The sequence below is a fragment of the Anarhichas minor genome, unplaced genomic scaffold (genome assembly GCF_050575085.1).
Source record: "Anarhichas minor isolate MPS153535 unplaced genomic scaffold, ASM5057508v1 ptg000028l, whole genome shotgun sequence".
Classification (NCBI taxonomy): domain Eukaryota; kingdom Metazoa; phylum Chordata; class Actinopteri; order Perciformes; family Anarhichadidae; genus Anarhichas; species Anarhichas minor.
Window position 1 is genome coordinate 6,476,971 of NW_027466474.1, and position 8,169 is coordinate 6,485,139.

General features: G+C 42.0%; 1 long non-coding RNA gene across 2 annotated transcripts; it reads left to right on the forward strand.

Moving 5' to 3' along the window:
• The first annotated feature begins 1,649 nt into the window (after positions 1–1,649).
• LOC142962639 (uncharacterized) lies at positions 1,650–7,549 on the forward strand. 2 transcript variants are annotated; one of them, XR_012957343.1, is made up of 2 exons: positions 1,650–7,080; positions 7,203–7,549. It is a non-coding gene; the product is annotated as an uncharacterized LOC142962639 (long non-coding RNA). The 2 variants fall into 2 exon arrangements; XR_012957344.1 differs by having other exon boundaries at positions 1,650–7,030.
• Positions 7,550–8,169: the final 620 nt, after the last annotated feature.

Consider the following 8,169-nt stretch of genomic DNA (forward strand, 5'->3'; position numbering starts at 1 on the left):
TGAAACATCTAAATATTCCACAACTCAACCTCTGATACAGCTTTCATCTTCCTGAAACTTCCCAGTCATTATTACTGTTGATTACGCTCCACGGCTTCTAACACAATCCCAGAGTCACTCAATGCAAATTGAGAGCAACACCTTCATAATGATTAGCAAGTATCACACAAAGGTCTTGATGAGCCTATAGCATTAACAGCCTGGCGTGTCATGTTTATCACATCACAGAAGATGCCTCCTTTTCTAATCTGTGTGACTATTTCCTGTCTAACAACATGACAAAGATCAATTCATTAAGGTTGGGAGGGACTGAAACTCAGAGGACAACGCCCCACATCGCTGATCAATGACAGTGAGTGATCCTGCTCACCCTTTGAATTCACACTGAGCTTTCATCCACAAATAAGAAATGGTGCACATCTTGTCTTTCTTGACAAATGTTTTTAGAATATGGATTTGTTGAAACAGTCTAAAACCCCAAAATATTTAATTAACTATGAGAAGGAAAGCAGCTAATCCTAATTGGGAATGTTTGCCCAATTCATGACTTAAACTAGTAATCAGCTATAAGATTATTTCCAGTTAATTTTCTGTTGATGACTATTAGTATCAGTACCGACGTAAAGATGGACAAGATCCCAAATTGTCTGTGGTCAGACGCACAGGGTTTGGATGCATGGCCTCAATATAATACTTTATTACCAAGCAAAGTAAGAGTTGCATATTCAAGGAATGCTTGTGTTTAGACAATTTATCATCTGAGAACTTAGGTTTCTTTATTAAAAAAAGAATAGTTTATCTGAAAGTAAAGATATAATTACTTTGGTATCTCAACACCACTGTCAATGACTATGAGCTATCAAGAGAAAAGTTACATATGGGAGGTTGCCCAGACTTGTCCAGGCCAGGATACTGTAAACAATGCAGAGGAATGCACCCTCTGCTGGTGAGAAAAAGTAACTCCCATTTTGGCCTTTCAGTCTGGTAATTTTCCACCCTGTCAGAGCAACACACTTTTCTGGCACTGGGTGTTTCTAGATATTTCTAGTTTCATCACGTACACTCTACAGCCAACACCAACACTGATACTGCACCACTCACTTTCCAGTTAAGTTGGACATTAAAGACTAAACTAACATAGTTGAGGCTTGTGAAATTGGGTCTACATGATGCATTTGATGTAAGAATACTGCCAGCATCAGCTGCTTTTAGGCATTTAATAAATCTACCAAAAAGAAACACACGTTATTGAACACAAGCCATCAAGTTTATAAGAGATGAGTTGACTGTTTTCTATTGTTTGTCAATTACAAGTAGCCTCGTATTGCAGTAAAGGGTAAAGAGATCCGGCAATGCAACCGTATTCTGGTTTGATCCTGTTTGTCGGACCGTGTTACACACAAGTAAAGATGAATCCGCGCAGACGTTCCTGTGACGTCAGCTGTTTTTGGCTGTTCGCTATCATGGTGCTTTTCACTGTAAATTACTTCACTGATTTATCATTAATTTCCCAGCGTAGCCTAGTCTTCTCATTTATTTTAATCAGCTTTCTGTTCTGAACTCGAACCCAAAGCCACAATAAGCTTTCGTAAGCGTTTTTCCAGTGTGAAAATGGGACTACTTTTTTCCATGGATGAATACCTTCTCTTGCCGCAGCCGGATCACCCAAATAGTATAAATACCGCTATCGACGCCATTTCAAGTCAGACTGCATTTGATACGAATTCGTCGTGGTGTGAGGCGGGCAGGTTAAACCGATCTTGTTTGCTTTCTTTTGTTATCTTGAGTCTCGATATTTAGGGACGAGCGTATCTTGGTTTAACCTACCTTACTTGATACTTGTTTTTTATTTTTTTGTGTTGTGCTCAGAGTCAGTGAGCGTTAGGCCCTTGTGAACGCTTTAGCTTTAATATCAACGTTGAGTTGTGAGTCTCTTTTTAGCAGAATTTTTTGTTATCAAGCTTTCCGTTGAAAACGTTTCAGTGAACATGTTTAATCAGCCTAGAATATCTTCGGTCTGTAACGTTAGCATCGTATTTTTTTTGTCAACGCTAGTTAACGTTAGCTAACAGCAGGCCCGCGAGCAAAGTATAGGCTCATGTTAATGCAAGCTTTATGACGTTACTCCTTAACAATCGTTTTATATGCCAGAAAACAGATACCTGACTTTTCTCAGTGACGTTATATACTAGTTTATGTTTATAATGGAACCATTCCAAGTTGTTTTTTCTAACTTTGGCAACGGCAGTTGGTTCAAGATGGGAGCCGTGACGTAGCAGCTTGTAACCGTTAGCCATTGGTTGATTTGAATAACTCGTGACGCCGCTAAAGGGCGTGGTGTGGATTTGACCAGCTGCAAGGTTAGCCATGGCCGCAGAGCTACACAGGCCGCAAATATTTCATTCCGTTAACAACCGAAGATACAAGAAGAAGAAGCCTTAAATAACAGCGTTTGCCGTTAAATGTTGCGCAATGACGTGTATAGAGAAGACATGAGTCGACCAGCTTGGTCATAAGGTAGCGTCTCAAAATAGAAAGATCGGAATGTTACGCCGGTTATAAAAAGCAAACGTAATCCTTTACAGAAAATAATCCACAGAGCCGTTAAGATATAAAAAGCGATAGGAATATTGATCAACGTGCAAGTTTTTGCATTATAAAAAAATTGGTTATATCATACCCCAAACAGCTAGTAGTAACATTGAGTAGAAAGGCACCAGTCTGAGACTAAAAAGAGCCGAAGTAGGAAGGAATGTATGTATTGATTATGAAAATTAAGTCTGCTGAATAGAAAATGGTTAACAAAGGAAACTAGGTTGTTTTTAAGGATCAGTCAAGATGATTATTTTTGTGGACCTTAAATATGGTGGCTGAGGCCGTGGTGTTTTTAATCTATACCATTGTCTAGACTAGGTTTTTTTTTTTTTTTTTTTCCTTGATTGTGGCTTAGCCATTTCCAGTTTCTTAGTAAAGGCCATGTTTTCAAGTTTGAAATTATTTTTCCTTTGACCAAAGAAACTAATCAGCCTGAAAGGAATCCAAGCTCAACTATGAAGAGCAGAGCTTTAGCTGTAGCTCAAAGAATCACAGGCTCAGATGATTTTTTTATTTTTAAACCTTTTTGTTTGTTTTTTTACCGCTTAGAGAAGAAAGAAGATATTTTTTTTTTTTTTTTGGGGAAAATGGACTGAGTTGTGAAGGGGAGGAAATGGACTTAGTTAGATGAAGATCGCAGGACCAGTGCGGAGCGAGGCTGTGGGACACGGGGAGGACCAGCGTGTGGAGCCAGGCAGGACAGGACCAGAGGGCGTGGGAGAACCAGTGGTTCCAGGCAGGACCGGAGGGCATGGAGGGAAGAGCAGAGGGGCCCAAGAGAGCAGGAAGCAGCTGCAGCAGCTGGCGTGTACACCAGAGGGAGCCAGAGCCACAGGGCAGGGTAGCAGCAGCAGCAGCAGAGTGGCCATCCTGAAGCAGTTGCAGCAGTTCCAGAGCCAGCCAGCCAGTGAAAGGGTGGGACGGGGCTCACAAGGGTCTTCTAGCTTCACAAGTTTAAAGCGAGGAGTTGGTTTGTATATTGGGTAGCGGTATTTCTAACATTCTCAGGCAATTAGTTATTTCACTTATTCCAGAAGCAATTGTTTTGGAACACAATTTCTCGCACAGCTCTCTTCCTCTTTTCAGGCAAGCCGTGTAACGCGTTGTGTACCGTGGTCACCCCTCCTGTTGTGCGCTGACTAGAGTGTGGTGGTGTCTGCTGTGATGAATGCCTTGGTAGTGTGCTGGCGAGAGGAACATCTTTTCGGACTTCTCTACTCCACTGCGATCACAACTAGTTCCCCGAGCCGGAGGGAGAGGCAGTCCCTTTGTTGTTCGATAGGTCCTCCTGAAAGAAGCTTTCGGCATTGGAGTGTGAGAGTGGATGGTCTCCTGAGTGGATGGTCTCCTGTCTGGCCGGTTGATGCGCGTATACTGCAACCTTCAGTACTTCAGCGTCAAACCATTGGTACAGATCAGCTACATCTACCTCTTAACCTCAGCAGTGAGTTAATGCATGAAATGTACATGTGGGTGTAACTATCCTGTACATTAACTCTTTGTTGCCTACACTGTTTAGTATAGTTATTTTTGCCATCAAAAGAAGAAATGTTTTGAAATAGTTGATCCTGGTTTGTAAAAAAAAATAGAAAATCTTGGAGGGTTAGGGGGAGGGGGCATTTAAAACGTGTTTCGAGTTTTTCTTTCCACAGGCCTGGCCCCCTAAAGCGGATCAACGAAAGAATCCCCCCAGCCTAACCGCTCGATACACGTTGAGCTCATCTTAAATATTATAGCGCTGTGGATCGGGATCATTCGCACCCGTTGCGGTTTAAAGAGATGTAGGAAGGTATTTGGTATTGTTCAATAAATCCATTAGTTTTTATTGATTCTACCCTTTTTGGAACGTGTTGTAAACTGGGTTTCATGCTCATCATTTGGGAAATGGGAGGGTGGGGTTGTGGGGCGTTAATCCGTCTCTTCCCTAGACTTCACAGCTCCGTTACCCAACACAAAAAGGCTTGAATAGGAAACCTCCAGGTGCACCCAACAAGATTCAAGTGGACTCGTTGCCTCGCAGGATAGCAACTTCAAAACTAGTCCCCTGGTGTAGCAAGAAGCTCTGTTTTCCTACGAGTGCGGTAACAAGTCTCTTTACTAGAAGTCATTGTAATTCTGTACAGGCTTCACGTTGCTTTGTTGGGTTGGGAGGGGCTTGTGTATTTGTGACTCTTGCAGATTAAGTTATATGGCCCGCCCTTGAAAAATCTACATTCAAGTCCACGTCTACAGTTCCTAAGGAAGGAATCCGCTGCGTTCAGGCCTGCGGTATTTAAATGTTCTTCTGGGAAATATCATAAATCTTTTTATGAATTGTATTCGTAGTGATAGTTGTGTCGTTGTTATGAGAGTACTGTAACGAAAGTAAATTCTCTTGTAGTTCTGTACTGCATCATTGGAGGGGTATTGTGGGGAGTGGCTTTTTCCTTTGCATTTTTCAGTGTGCTGTGTCCTGTGCGCTTTCCAATACCCGAGACCACCAGGAATTCTCCTAACTCATTGTTTGTACAAGTTTCCTTGCGCATCGAGCATCACGTAAGGTCACTGAACGTGTTCACATTTCTCTTAACATTCATTGTCTGGCTAAATACCTTCATTGCAAGTCCTTTGCAATTAGTTACTATACCTTGTATTGACAATACAATGAGTGAACTATCTGTAAAGGATTTTATTGCGTAATAAATGCATAGCTTGTTGTGATTTGAATACAGTTTTGGTATGCATTTGTTCTTCTTGGGTGCTTGTGTGGGGGGAGCTTTTCTTGTGCTTTTTCAGGTATGACTAAAGCTTGGAGCTTGGTAGAGCACGGATGTGACCAGGGCTTGAATGACATCCTTTTCAAAGTGGAAATGGAAGGCAGATAAGTTGAATCCATCAGATATTGATGTTGGAAAGCGGAAAATTCTCAACCCGAGGGGGTTCTTATCTTGACTGGGCTCAACTGCCCTCATTTTTCTTTAATGAAAGCAACTTGCTATACTTGACAGTAGAAATAGCACCGTTGTGCTTTCTTAACAAGAGTCTTGTGATAACGGGAAGATTTGATGTACCTTCATTGACTCTGACGTTATTTGCAGTAAAGCATTTGGGTAAGGATAACAATGGTCAGTTCTACGATACTGTGGGGGGGGGGGTTCTCTCTTTACTGCCTCTTTGATCTTACAGAAGTGTCGAAAGGAAGAATGCAGTCTACCTAGGACAACACAGGAATCACCCTGCCCTTTGAAATCAACCAACACGCAGTTTGAACAAATGGAGTCAGGTTGTCTTTGTGTGTAGTCTGGAACAATTAGCCCTCAGCTGCTCGCCCTTGTGCAACTGTGCAAGTGGCAGGTTGATCATACAAAATTACTTTTCAGTCGCGCAACTGTGCAACGTTTTCCAAATGTAAGTAGCTGAGGAACGCTGTGCATTGTGCAGCTTTAATTTGGTCTGAAATGCGGCAGCGCAAAGGCGTTGCTTTAGTGTTCTGTTGTGTTTTGGTTGGGTGTATCCCTACACTTCTCTTCACAGACATCAGGTGCACGACTGGTTCAAGCACGAGTGAAGTCCTCTAACCTGGAGTGTGTAGTAAGAAGTTGGCTTAACTTGTCAAAATAAACTTCTGCAATGTTGTAGTTGACAAAATGACATCTTGGAACTGGCTTTATGTTAACCTCAAATCATCAGTAACAAGAATGCTTTACTAGCATATTCTCTTTGGCCATGGGGCCCTACTGCTTTGCATCTTAAACCATAAGATGAGTAGAACTCGAATCTTTGAGTATTGTGTGGTGGGTGTTGTGTAGATCACTCTTTGTTTCAGATCATTTTCGTCTGTCTGCCCCGATCTCGCCTGCCTCTGAATGCAAAGCCATCTGTGGAAGCTGTCCTCAAATATGAGTGTGGTCCCTGAATGACGTACCAACCCCCCCTGTGCGCTTGAGCTTAAATCTGAACCCCCGACGTCCTTCGCAGAAGCCCCGCTCTGTGTGTTTGTGTGCCTCTTTTTCTTTCCCCTTTTTGGTTTCTCAGGTCAAAATTTCCCTAACATTGTCTTAAATTGTCATCCGGGATGGCCTAACCTGTGATGGAGCACTGAGAATCCACTCACATTAAGATCAAGAGCTGCAAGCTTGTCTCACATACACTGCATCACTTCAGTCTCATGGGTGCTAAGTTAAGTAATTTTGGTTCCCTTGATTTTTCTTTAACATACCATGGCTTTAATGTGTAACTCAACATGTTGCATGCACATCACCTCTGCATAACATTTTATTCGTAACACACAACCTACTGTTCATGAAGTCGTTGTCAAACATTGCAGTAGTATTTGGTCGGAGGGAGGGGGGGGGGACGACAACATTCTTCTCTCTTCCTTTCAGATTTCTCGTTCAGCTTAAGTTGATACTGAGCCAGGCGACTAAACCTCTGCGGGGAGCCGTGGCGTGACTTGGTACAACCCGCCTCTAGGATACACTCTTAATGCATCAGTGAATAGCTGTGGTAAATGCTGCTACGCCAGTCGCAGTAAACAATGACCGTATTGACATAATTTGTCGTATTGACAGAAAATTGGTGTGTGGGGGGTGGGGGCAGGGCTTAAATTGTGTGTTTTTCCATTACAGCAGTAAACTTCACTGTCCGTATGACCAGCAAGTCCAGCTGAATGTCAATGGGAAAAACGTTTCACCGGGGACGCTGGTATCGTGGCTTTGTTAATCTGGATAAAGTGATGCGGTGGATTCAGTGTTGTACCAATGCTTTGTCGTGGGGAATGCTGGGGATTGGGGAAACAAGTGTCTTGTCTTCTAGTTTCAGCCTCGTGACCAAGAGAAATCCCCATGTGGTGACAGCAAAATATAGCAGCCAGGTGTTTAGTGGTTTTCTTTTCCTGGAGGAACAAACTGCTTCTGTTTTTTGTTCCTCCAGGTTTTGCTTTTACCCGTAATACAGCAACAACAAAAAAGCAAAAGACTCCGGTGGTGGCACTCCTGACTTTGTCAGGACAGGGTTCAAGCCCCTGCGGTGTCTTGCTTTATAGTATGCTGTGTGGGGAAAACTGATGTAGCCATTCAAAGAACTTTTCATGTTGTAATATGGAAGTGAATTTAAGATGGATTAAAATATATAGGGGACCTTGCATCAATAAGGGTTGGTTTTAAGTATGTTGAGCTAGCAATTTTACTGTTTCACATTACATTTATTACACAAAATAACTGCACAAAAGTAAATTACTTAAGACTGACTTTGACAAGAAGAAATGGGACAGTTGTGGTTATAATTTAAACATGTTTGAAATGTATTTTGTGCCTTAGTGTGATTTGTAAGTGTTTTTAATGTATAAACTAATAAAACTCTTGTTACCCTGCCTTACAATTTGACTTTCACTCTTATTTTCTGGTTTAACTGTATCTGAGCCTAAGGGGTTTGACAGATGAAGAGGACTTGGTCAAAGTGAAGACATGGATGCATACTCCGATCAAATCAAGATACTCTGGGTGTTGTGTACTAATGTCAAATTCATAAATAATTACACGCCTTATATTTTCTTTGGCTTTCTATTGTTCTCTGACTGGTATGACTGAAAAAAGG